Here is a 12,970-nt window from a genome sequence, read left to right on the forward strand (position 1 = left end):
GGATGCATCTATAAAATATCATCATAAGTGAGGTAACTCAGTCACAAAAGAACATACATGGTATGGTCACTGATAAGTAGGAATTAGGCAAAGAACATGAAATACCCATGATACAACTCACAGACCACATGAAGCTCAAGAGTAAGGAAGACCAAAGAGTGGATGCTTCAGTCCTACTTAGGAGGGGGAACAAAATAATCAAGGGAAGTAGAAGGTGGGTGAGACTTGAGAGGAAGAGAGGAGGGGGAGGGGAAAAGAGGGGAAGAATCAGGTATGGGAGGAGATGGAGGAGATGTACAGAGGGTCAGGGAATTGAACAGAGGTGTGTAGCAATGGGGGATGGGGAACTGGGGAGTAGCAACCAGAAAGTCCCAGATGCCAGGAAAGTGAGAGCCTTCCAGGACCATGCTTTCCTGGCATCTGGGACATTAGCTGAAATGGGGAGGGAGAACCTGTTGAGACCATATCCAGAGGTTAGGCATGGCCCCTGGGTTGAGGGATGGGGCCACCCACCCATTTCAAAAACCTTAACCCAGAATTGCTCCTGTCTAAAGGAAATACAGGGACAAAGAGTGGAACAGAGACTGAAGGAAAGGCCATCCAGAGACTGCCCCACCTCCGGATCCATCCCACATATAGACACCAAACCCAGACACTATTGCTGATGCCAAGAAATGCTTACTGACAGGAGCCTGATACAGCTGTCTCCTGAGAGGCTTTGCCAGATCCTGAAAAATACAGATGCAGATGCTCCCTGCCAACCATCAGACTGAGCACCGGGATTCCAATGGAAGACTTAGGGGAAGAACTGAAGGAGCTGAAGGGGCCTTATCTGGCATCAATGGGAGGGAAGGCCCTTGGTCCTATGAAGACTTTATACCCCAGTGTAGAGGAATGCTAGGACATTGAGGCAGGAAGGAGTGGGTGGGTTGGTGGGGGAGCACCTTCAGAGAAGCAGGGTAAGGGGGGATAGGATAGAGGGGTTGCAGAGGGGAAACTGGAAAGAGGATAACACTTGAAATGTAAATAAATAAAATATTCAATTAAAAAAGGTTTTATTGAGCCAGATGGTGGTGGCGCATGCCTTTAATCCCAGCACTTGGGAGGCAGGGGCAGGCAGATTTTGAGTTCGAGGCCAGCCTGGTCTACAGAATGAGTTCCACAGAGAAACCCTGTCTGGGGGGAAGGTTTTATTGGAGCTAGAGAGATGGTTCAGTGGTTAAGAGCACTGACTACTCTTGCAAAGGTCCTGAGTTCAGATCCCAGCAACCACATAGTGGCTCACAACTATCCATAATAAGATCTGATGTCATCTTCTGGGGTGTCTGAAGACAGCTACAGTGTACTTACATATAATAAATAAATAAATCTTTTAACAATGTTTTATTTTAGACATTCAAATAAATAATTTGACAACTGGAAAGAGAAAAAAGCATAATAGTAAACTTGCATAAATGGTTAATATATTTCCACAAAATAGAGCTGACCTAAATGGAGAGAAAAGGACATTAAGTGTACCATTTTTTAAGAAAAATTTGTGTATATTTATGATTCCTTTAATTAAATTAGAAGACAATAATAAAATGAAAATAAGGACTTTTTTCTTTTTAATTAGGAGGATTGAGAAACAAAATTTAAAACTGGAGGAACTATTCAAGTAGCCTGCTCAAAAAGCTGAGGCTTTGTAAATGTAGAAAGGAGTGACAGGTGTAAGCTTCTGAATGGAAGAATATGCTAATTAAAGCACAGCAAAGAAAGAAATTTGGGGGACAGCACATGTGAAACCCAGAATAAACAGTGTCTCTGAATTTCACCACTACATCAGAAGCTGAAAAACAAAGGAAAAAGGTCTCAGAAGTCTGAGAGAAAAGTTTCCAGGGCAATTAGATACCCAGCTAAACTATCACAAAGATTTAGGGTAAAGAACTGGAGATAAATCTCAAAGGTTTAAGGGCCCTTACTGCTCTTTCAGAGGATTCAAGTTTAGTTTCCAACACTTACACCACAAGCAACCGGGGCTATGAGACACTTTTCTTGACATTGATGTCACTTTTAACTCATACATACACAGACCCACACACATAGTAAAATAAATCTTGAGGATAGAGAGATGTGTCAATATCTAAGAGAACTTAACTGCTTTTCCAGAGGATCCAAGTTCATTCAATTCACAGCACCCCTGTCCGGGTGGCTCCAATCACCTGTAACTCCAACTCTAGCACACACACACACACATACATACATACACACACACACACACACACACACACACACACACACACACATACACAGAGTAATTAAAAATTATTCTAACCCCCCCCTACATCATTGTTCAGAGAACTGTTTCAAAGAGTATCCCCATCAAACTAGGAAGGAAGAAAGACAGAAGCATTGGGTTCTGAAAACAGGCTATAATGGAAGAAAGAGACAAGGAGACTTCCCAGATAATGGTGAAGGGATGTTCTGGGGCAGTTAAGTACAAAACAAACCCAGAGAGAAGTCATCCATCTAAGAGCAGAAAGATCACAGAGGCTAGAAGAGATGTTTATATGGAAAAAGTGAAGGGGACTGATAGATAACCATTTTAAGAGCTTTACAACTAACTTCAGCAGGATACGGGCAGTGAATGAGTGGTAGGAACATACAGATCCTAGCAAACAGACAAGGCAGGGAGAAGAAAATGTCCTGGGAGAAGGAAGAAAGAGGGTGTAACTCCAGGGTTTTTGTAATACCCATATTAATAATAATGTAAACACTGAATTATGATCTACCCATAAATTAACATCTTACTATATTGGTTAAAGAAGCTATGGGTGTGCATACTGGGGATAGAATAGGGCTACTTCTTTGTGGTTTTTTTAATCTGTTTTAATTTGTTTGTATTTTTTATTATATTATAACTTATTTTGTGTGCTTGTGCACCTGTGTGTGTGTGTGTGTGTGTGTGTGTGTGTGTGTGTGATGGCAGCTTGTAGGAGTCACTTTTCTCCTCCTACTCTGTGGCTCCTGCGAGTTGAACTGATCCTGTGTTGTCAGGCTTGTCAACAGCATCTTTACATAACCATTTCAACAGCCCTGACTCTGCTTTCTTCTGTTGAAATATTTTAATTGTTCTTTGAGAATTTCACACAAAAAGTTTTGTTCATACTTAATCTCCCTCAGCCACCTCTTCCCAGATCCACCCCTTGACCTCTCTCCCAATTTCTGTCTTTGTCTTCCCATCAATGTCAATGTGTGCTACCCAAGCACCCTCATATGTGTGGGCCACTGGAGCCTGGTCGACTACCAGAGGCTGCACTCTTAGACAAAACTGACCTTTCCTTTGCTAGCAACTAGGAATTGCCAATCGCTCCTTGTCTAAGGGTGGAGGTTTATGACCAACTTCCCTTCTCCATGTTGGGGTCTGTCTTGGGCTTGCACAGGTTTGTGCGTGCTGACACAGCCACTGAGCATTCATATGTGCGTCTGCACTGCTGTGTCTAGAAGACACATTTTCTTCTGTAGTAATCGACCATCTTGTGCTTTCCTCCCCTCTCTTGCAATGATCTCTGAGTCTTTGGAGGAGGCGTTGCCTGCATATGTTGCATTTAGGGCTGGACATCCTGCAATCTCTTATTCCCTGCACCTTGGCCAGTTGTAGGTCACTGTGTTAGTCAGCATGTACTGCAAACAGAAGCATCTCAGGTAAGAACTGAGAGATGCATTAATCTATGGCTATAATGGTAGGTCATTAGGAATTGGCTTATATTCATTTAGCAGAATGAATATTAATTAGTACCATGTTCTTCTCTAGGGCCTGTGACCTGTCTAGTTACAGGTTGTCAGTTATAGAACGGTGCGGTGCCAGGTATGAATTTAATCTTGTGGAGTGGGCCTTAAATCCAATCCAAAAGTAGTTGTGTACTTTTTTATGTTGGGAAATGAACCCAGAGCGTCTCACACGCTAGGCAAGGTCCACATTCCCAGTCCTCAGCATAGGAAGAGAATCTATACTAACTGAAGTAGAATAACAAAAGACAATTGTAGGAAGGGCTGGAGAGAAGGCTTGGAAACTAAGACGCTTGCTGCTCTTCCAAAGTTGCAGGTTTCGCCAAGCACCCATATCACAACTGCCGGGAACTCCATTTCCAGGGAACCTGATGCCCTCTTCTGACCTCTACAGGTACCTGCATGTATAAGGTGCCCATACCTGCACTCAGGCACACACATACACATTAAATGAATAATTTTTTAAATGATCGTGGGAATTTTTTTTAAACGGAAGCTAGATGTTGCTTAGAAAAGCAAGGAGGGACTGGAAAGGAAAAACCTAAACCTTGGAAAGGGCCTTTGGGACTGGTGTTTGGGAAAGGTGAGGAAGGCGGCTGCTATTTCCCATTATGTAGTAGAATTTGACTATCTGAAAATGTTTATAGCTATCACTCAGCTAAAAATAAAAGTTGATTTAAAAAGATAAAAAGTCCAGACCATACAGGGCAAGACTGGGAATCGGTGGTTATTCCAGTTGCCGCCCATCAGCGGCCTGCGTCAGCTCCTCCGGCGGCTAGAGGGAGCCTTGCTAGAGAAACTCCATCCGGCCTTACCTCGTGACTCATAGGCTCCCATTGTTCCATAGCCCTGCCACTCTCCCTCTGTGGGATGTGCGCATGCCCAGGTGGGGAGGGGGCCGCAGGAATTTTCTGGTACCCTTTGTTTGCTGTGCTGCTTCACAGCTGTCCCCAGAGGTACAAGCTTCCTTGCCAAGTGTCAAGCCTGGGGCACTGAGTGCCAAAAAGGAGCGAAAACAATCTTAAAATACCCCCCTCCCGACCCGCTGTGGAAAATTAGGGTCACATGGTTGAGTGAGACCTTTGAGATCAAGTTGTCAACTTCTGCGATAGGTAAACACCTACTCTTAGGCTGAGCAACTTCAGTGGCAGAAGACTCGGTACTTACTGTTGTGGGCTGAGTGCGAACTGAAAGTGCACCAAGGTTCTTTACAGTTGATAGGGTTTTGGTATTCCCTATAGGGCAAGACTTTTGCGTATGCTAGGTCCTTTTGGGTATGTGTGGCAAACACTTTACCGAGCCATCTCCCCATCCCTTCCTATCTGACTTTTATAGGACCGTGTTTTATGCTCACCTGTAACTCAGTGGTCATTAAAACACTCCCCAGAGATCTCCAAGTACTGGTCAAAGTCGCTTGAACCCAACCCGAAGCCCGTGCTCAGGCCATGGGTGCAATTGGCAAGAATGTGAACACTCTAGGAGGGAACAAAGCACGGGCTTGGGGACCCTCTTCGCCCCCTTTGCCTGGAGGGCATCCCAGTAGCCACAGGCCATTAGACTTCCCTCTGTCCACACAGAACTCTAGGATGCCTCCACAGCCACTTGGAGTTCAACCTGAAGCGCAATAAAAACAGCGACACACCCAGCCTGTCTCACGAGGGTTACTTGTGACCATCTCGACACACCCAGTCTCTCAGGAGGCATCTGCTTCTTGGAGAACCAGAACTACAATGTAACACTTTCACGGGTCCTAAAAAAAAAAAATCCATGAGTCCATAGGCTGGCTTACGGAAAAATCCTTACTTTTTTTTAAATAAGGGTTAGGGTTAGAGTTTAGCAGATCAAGGCCCAAGCCGCCATGTCCGATGACCTGAGTCATCCCACATGTTTTCTGATCTCCACTTATCCCTGTGGCGCATGTGTGCCGCCTCCCACATAAACAAGTCAATAAAGAGAAGGAAAAGATCCATTGTTCCGACTTCTCTCTGCCTCCACCTCCCACTATACACTCAGACCCAGACAGACAGACTGACAGACAGACAGACATACCAACACAAAAATGCACAAACACACACATGAACACACACACACACACACAAAAGAGGAAAAGATCTTTTCCCTCAGTCCCCTTGTAAAGAGCCATGGCCTCTGAACTATACCATCCTAAGTTTATTTGAGTCTCTTCAATGATCTTCGCACAAGAAAGTTCTCTAAGGACCCAGTTTTGAGACATATCAAAGTAGCTGTACCCGCTGGGGCCAGAGCTTTGCCTGAGACTCCGGATTCATAGGCATGGCAGGTGGGTGTGAGTCGGAATGCCTGGTAACATGGCTGGTGGTACTATCCTGGTTCAGATGAGAGGGTTCTGGGGTGGGACCGGGGAGCCATGTCAGCCTAGAGCCATCAATGAGTGTGGCATCACCTGTCACACCACAGCCGTGGGCACCAAAGGATCCAAACAATCAGTCCTTTCAAGCTGTCCGATGCCAACCACAGCATCTTCACGGACTCACCGGGAAACCCAGGTGTGTGTGGCACTGCCTTTTGCCTATAGCATTGACATCACATTACCTAAGCCTGGTGGGAAAGTGGCAGCCGGCACAGCTTAATTACATACTTGTATAATTCAATTTAATTTTTTGAGACAGGATCTTGATACATATAGCCCAGACGGCCTTACATTTATAATCCTGCTTCTGCTTCCCAATGCCAAGATGACTGCCCATGTCCAGTCTTGGTAGTATTTTGTGACACAGTGTGCACACACTCGTGCATGCAAGTGTGCAAGCCCATGGGGGCGCATGCATGTGGAAACAAGAGATCAACCTTAGCTGACATTCCTCGTGTGCTAGCTGCCTTGTTTTTGGAGACAGGTCTCTCGCTGGCCAGGAATGCAGCCATTAGGCCAGGGACCTCAGGAATCCCCATCTCCCAGTCCTGGGCTTGCAGGGATGAGCAATCAGACACAGTTTTCTTTTTACGGGCAGCTGGGCCTCAAACTCTAATCAGTCCTCCCGTCTGAGCTACCTCTCAGCCCTGTGGTTTAGTTTTCTTTTATTCTGTCGTCTTTTTCTTTAAGGGGCTAGGTTGATACCCAACTTGTAAACGTTCTGAAAAGCAAACCATTTGGCTCCTGTGAGCTGACAGGAGTGGCCTCCAGGCTCCTGGGTTCACGTTTCCCATGAAGTGAACTGCTGAGGGTAGAGATCTGAGTGGCTAGAGAGAGACATTCTCCTTCCTCCTCAATCACCAACGTCAGGTGTCCTAGGCAACTTTCATGAGACTCAACAAACACAGGTCATCTGCTCTGTAGTGTGTGGTGTCAACAGCCCTGACAGAGCAGCTCAGCTGGCCAGAGGCGCAGGTGAAGGAATCAGAGAGTGAGGGGGTAAACATGCATTTCAGTGCAGGGGGAAACACAGGCAGGATGGCTTGGCAGGAATACAGGAAACACAAATATGTGAGTCCTAAGCCCTCCAGCCAGGGTTCCCAGGACTTGGGTATTTCTGATCCTTCTCCCATTGCTTCTTAATCAGGACCTTTCTAAGGCAGAGCCCAGAAAACCCCTAGTGTGATTGTGTGTGTGTGTGTGTGTGTGTGTGTGTGTTTACTCCTACAGAGCCAGAACAGGGTATCAGATCCTGCGGCCCCCCCTCCCCCCCAGAGCTGGAGTTACAAGGCAATCCAGATCTACTAACCACGGGTGCTGAGAAATGAGCTTGCATCCTCTGAATGATCAACCTGCATTATCATGGAGCCACTTTTCCAGCCTGAAACCACTTTATATTTTGAGACAGGGTCTCTTACTGAACCTGGAGCTCATGAATTCGTCTGGGGCTGACTGAGAATCAAGTCCTGTCTCTGCCTGCCCCGTGCTGGGAGGGCTGATGCACATTGCTGAGTCAGGCTTTTAATGGGAATGCTGGGATGTGAACTAAGGTCTCTGCTTGGACAGCAACTGAGCTATCTCCATGAGTCCTCCGGTGATTCTTGAGTCGCCATCGCTGCTAAGCCAGGCTGGGATGCTGGTTCCAACTCACTGGTTTTACACACTAAAGTTTGGCTGTGACTTGTGGGAAGATCACTGTCTCTGTGCACCCTTCCTTTGGGATGAGAGCCCAGGCTCTGCCTCTCGGGAGCTGTGTGACTTTGATCCTCAGTTCTTAGTAATAATAATAATGATAATAACACCAGCCTCATACAGTGTGGTGGGCGCTTAAGTAAGAAAATGTTTACAAACAGTAGTCAGTGCTTGGATGGAGTTGCTACCACAACTGTGGCAGATAAAGTCTGGGCCTTGGCAGCCCTAACAACCAAGGCTCAGCTCAGTTGTAAATCTCTTTCCAGGAGACAAGTTTTCTTCTGTCTGTCTGGTGCCAACCTGTGCCTTCTTCCAACATAAAATTCCAATTTCCTGAGGACTGTTGTTTCAATAGTCAGATTCCTGGCAAGTATTTCTTTGAGATATTGTCACTCATGACAGCAAGGTAACATACGTGTTGGGGGTTGAATAAGAATGGACCCCCATAGGTTTATATACTTGAATGCTTAGTCATAGGGAGAGGCACTACTTAGAAGGATTAGGAGGTGTGGTCTCATTGGTGGGAAATGTGTCACTGGGGGGTGGGCTTTGAGGTTTCCAAAGCCCCAGCCAGGTCCCACTGTCTTGTCTTCCTGCAGCCTGCAGATCCGGATGTAAAACTCTCAGCTATTTCTCCAGTACCAGGTCTGCCTAAGTACTGCCAAGCTCCCAATCATGATGATAGTGGACTAAACCTCTGAAACCGTAAGCAAGCCCCAATTGAATGCTCTCCTTTATAAATGTTACCTTGGTTGTGGTGTCTCCTCACAGGAATAGAACACTGACTAAGACAATTCGTAAGACAGTGGGGCATCTTTAACACAGGCAGAAATGGCTGTTAACATCACCTGCCTAGATAATCACAGACTCCAGACCTCCCAACACATTTTACAGATAGCATAGAGGTCTGGAGACCTGGAAAGAGATCTTCAACATCTGAGGAAAAGACATTGGCCACAAATGATATCTGGTCTCAGCCATGCTGTGTCTAAGGACAGAGTTTTTGAGTCAGTGTAGCAGGTACTCTTTGGCTCAGGTATATTGAAAAGCTGGTCCACTTTGCAATTTTTAGAATGTATGTGTATTTGCGTGTGCTGCATGAGTTTATGTGCAACATATGTTTAAAGGAGCCCTTAAATGCCAGGAGAGGAAGTCAGATCCCCTGGAACTAGAATTACAGGTAATTCTGAGCCATCATGTGGATGCTGGGAACAGAACCTGGGTTCTCTGTAAAAGCAACTGCTCTGAAACACTGAACAATCTCTCCAGCCCCATGCCTCACCGCTTTACATTTTAATGTAGTTGTGGTCGGTGCCAGGCTGTCTCTGTACCTCAGAACCTTCTCCATAGCCCAGCAGACAGCCATTTGCTTGGGATAAGCACAGCGAATGTCTCAGACCATCATACAGGTTGTCTACCAAAGACTCTAGAGCTGGTGGCTTGGTCCCTAGTATAACTATGTTGATGGTGATAGAATCTTTAAAAGGCAGAGTATAAAAGTACCTTTTATTCACCTGATGTAATTGTTGTCTCGGAGATTTTTTGTTTTTGTTTTTGTTTTTTGGTGTTTTGTTGTTGTTGCTGTTGTTGTTGTTTTTGAGACAGGGTTTCTCTATGTAGCCCTGGCTGTTCTGTAACTCACTCTGTAGACCAGGCTGGCCTTGAACTCAGAAATCCGCCTGCCTCTGCCTCCCAAGTGCTGGGATTAAAGGCGTGCGCTGCTGCTGCTGCTGCTGCTGCTGCTGCTGCTGCTGCTGCTGCTGCCAGCCGCCGCTACCACCACCGCTACCACCACTGCCACCCGCCACCGCCACCGTCACCGGCCGCCTCCGCCACCACCACCACCCAGCTTGTCTCCGAGATTTATTGCCTCAGTCTGCTAACCTAGGCCTACTCTTGGAAGCTTCTAGCCTCTGTATAATCTAATCTAGGCCTAGAGTGTTTTCAGCCTCTGAGACTTATTGCTGAATAAGCTCACCCTTCTTGGGTTTTTTTTTTTTTTTTAATCTCTTCTGACTGGCTAGTTCAACTCCTCACTCAAAGTCCCACCTGACTTACTCAGTCTGGCTTTTCTCTTGACCTCCGAATTGCTCTGCTTGGCCTCAAATTAACTCTAGCAATCTTTTCTAACCTTTTGGCTCCTTCTCATTCTCTTGCTTGTTCTGTCTTTACCTGTGTCTAGCTTGTTCTCACTTCAACCTGTCTCTGTAAAACCCTCCTGGTAAAACTGCCTCCTTCTCCCTCTCTGTGCTTATTTGTTCTCCCTGTGAACTCCACTGAACTCTCTCTCTCTCTCTCTCTCTCTCTCTATATATATATATATATATATATATATATATATATATATATATTGTTTTGTGCTGTGCACTTTTCTTTTTTGTTGTTTTGTTTTGTTTTTTTGGATTTGTTTTTTTTTCAAGACAGGGTTTCTCTGTATAGCCCTGGCTATCCTGGAACTCACTCTGTAGACCAGGCTGGCCTCGAACTCAGAAATCCGCCTGCCTCTGCCTCCCAGAGTGCTGGGATTACAGGTGCGCCACCACCGCCCGGCTGCTGTGCTCTTTTCTTAGTGTGCTTTCCATCTCTCCCTTATGTTTCCCTTTCCTCTCTCCTTGTGAGAGTCGGGCATACCTTAGTCTGTCAAATCTTTCTCTGATTCATCACTTTGTCTGCCGCTCAATTAGACATCACTTTCAAATATGGGTGTTTCCTTTAACAAACTAATTTTACCTTCTTTGTTTGGGATTAAAGATGCATACTAAAGGCTGAACCACATCCTAACTAGAGACAGATTCAAATATCCTGTAACAGTAGAGTCTAGAGAAGGCGATTGGACCTTTGGGGGCACCGTCCTTGGAAAGAATTCAGGACTGTTTTGTGAGTGTGTAGTGGTTATTCCAATGGCAGACTGCTAAAAAATCAAATTCAGGGTCTGAGGATGTAGCTCAGTTGGTTGAGTCCTTGGCTAACATGCATAAAGCCCTGGGTTCAATGCAGGCGCCTTTAAAACTGCAAGGTAGCAGGCATATGGGCAGAAGGTAGGGATAGGAGAATCAGTAGGTCAGGGTGACCCTTGGTTCATTGGTGGTTCAAGACCAACCTTGTTTCAAAAAATATATTAAAAAATAAGTTCAGCTTTCTTGACTTGCTCTCATTTTCCCTTAGTTTTCTCTCTCTCTCTCTCTCTCTCTCTCTCTCTCTCTCCCCTCACCCCCTTCTTATGTGATGCTATCCACCTGGAAGCCCTCAGCAGAAGAAGCCCACACCATTACTATGCTCTGAGATCCCCATCACTGAGGGATCTCTTTTCTTTTGTTTTTTTTTTTTAAGATTTATTTACTTATTTATTATATGGAAGTACACTGTAGCTCTCTTCAGACACTCCAGAAAAGGGAGTCATATCTTGTTACAAATGTTTGTGAGACACCATGTGGTTGCTGGGATTTGAACTCAGGGCCTTTGGAAGAGCAGTAAGTGCTCTTAACCACTGAGCCATCTCTCCAGCCCCATCTCTTTTCTTTATAAAGTACTCCATCTCAGGCATTTTGTTGTAGCAACACAAAACAGTACAACACAGGCTCACCACAACAAGTGCCATTTATTTCCTCATAAGGATAGCTGGCTATGTACTTTGAAACATCGCCTAGGGCTGGGGTGTTCAAGATGTGGTCTGGTATGTCCATGTGGTCACGTGATTGGAGTTGGACTTCTTTATTGCTTGGGTCTCAAGGTACTTGGATTTCTTAGATTTCGATCTTCCCCTAGAGCATAGAAGCATCAGGTCTTTCTATTATCTGTCCAAAAGCAAAGGAAATCACCTGTCTGTTTATAGATCAAAATAGCCCAGGTGGGCTGTTCAGTTTTAGAGTTCCTCTTCCCAGAACTGCAAAACAAGCAAGCACATAAAAATTAGCCACCTTTAAGGGGGCTTCTTTTGTTGGTGGAAATAGGCAGTTCTCGTTGCTAACAAGTCAGCAGGGGGAAGATTTTTATCTGAGGCATCTGGCCAGTACAGGGTGTTCCACCCATCACATGTGGAGGAAGGTAAGGGACAATTTCCCTGGGGCCCTTCTCAAGCCCTGGAAGTAGGCACTGGTGGGTGAAAGAAGGCCCTGTCTTCAGAGAAATCAGCCCGAGGGGCCAATGTCTGACTGACTTCACAGAAGTGACCCAGCAGGATGGAGTGCTGGCTTCACCCAGTGCGACTGGTTCAAAAGTACAGTTCCAGCCCGGGAAGACGGTTCAGCAGTTGAGAGCTCTTGGGTGTGTGCGCGAGGTTTGTACGTGTGTGTGTGTGTGTGTGTGTGTGTGTGCATGTGCTTGTGTGCATGTGCTTGTGTGGGTGTGTGCACACACACGTGGATCTGAGTTCTGTTTCTAGCACCGCCTGGAACTTCGGATCCAGGGGCTCTGACAACGTCTTCTGGCCTCCTCAGCCATCCATACACATGTGGACACACATACACATATTCTCTCTCTCTCTCTCTCTCTCTCTCACACACACACACACACACACACACACAGAGAGAGAGACAGAGACAGAGAGAGACAGAGAGAGAGAAATTTAAAATGTTTTCCAAGTATGTCTGCTGTCTCTTCTCTGTTCTCCATGATCACCCCCTTCCATACATGCTACTTCTGACCACCCCCCCAGATCCTGCCCTGAGGCCTTGCTCTTCTGGGCTCCAAACCAAAGTACCAGATTTCCAAATTTGTAAAAGGCCCTTCAGCTGGGCTATAAAACACTACACCTGTCTGCTTCATCTTGTTGAGCAATCTCCCACAGAGCAGAGGTGTGAAAGGGCTTCTAAGGACGGGAGAGATACTCCAGCCTGGAAAGATGGCAGGAAAGGAGGGATTTGGGGGCCGTGGGAACTCTGTTCCCAATCATCTGGGAACACAGAGAGGTAAAGATGAGGAGATGTATAAAGGCGGTTTGCAGCAGCGGAGCTCTCTGGCAGGAGATGCTCTGTCCTGGTCCTGCCCTCTAGACTCAGGTGACTTGGCATAAGATGAGGTGACTCATCAGGGCCACCTCAGTCTGCCACAAGGTCCCTCAAGTTCACGCACCTGGCTTTGCTGGGACTCGTCCTCGTGGAACAAGATCGGCTCCTGGCTTGG

The sequence above is a fragment of the Apodemus sylvaticus genome, chromosome 8, assembly GCF_947179515.1.
Source record: "Apodemus sylvaticus chromosome 8, mApoSyl1.1, whole genome shotgun sequence".
Taxonomy (NCBI): domain Eukaryota; kingdom Metazoa; phylum Chordata; class Mammalia; order Rodentia; family Muridae; genus Apodemus; species Apodemus sylvaticus.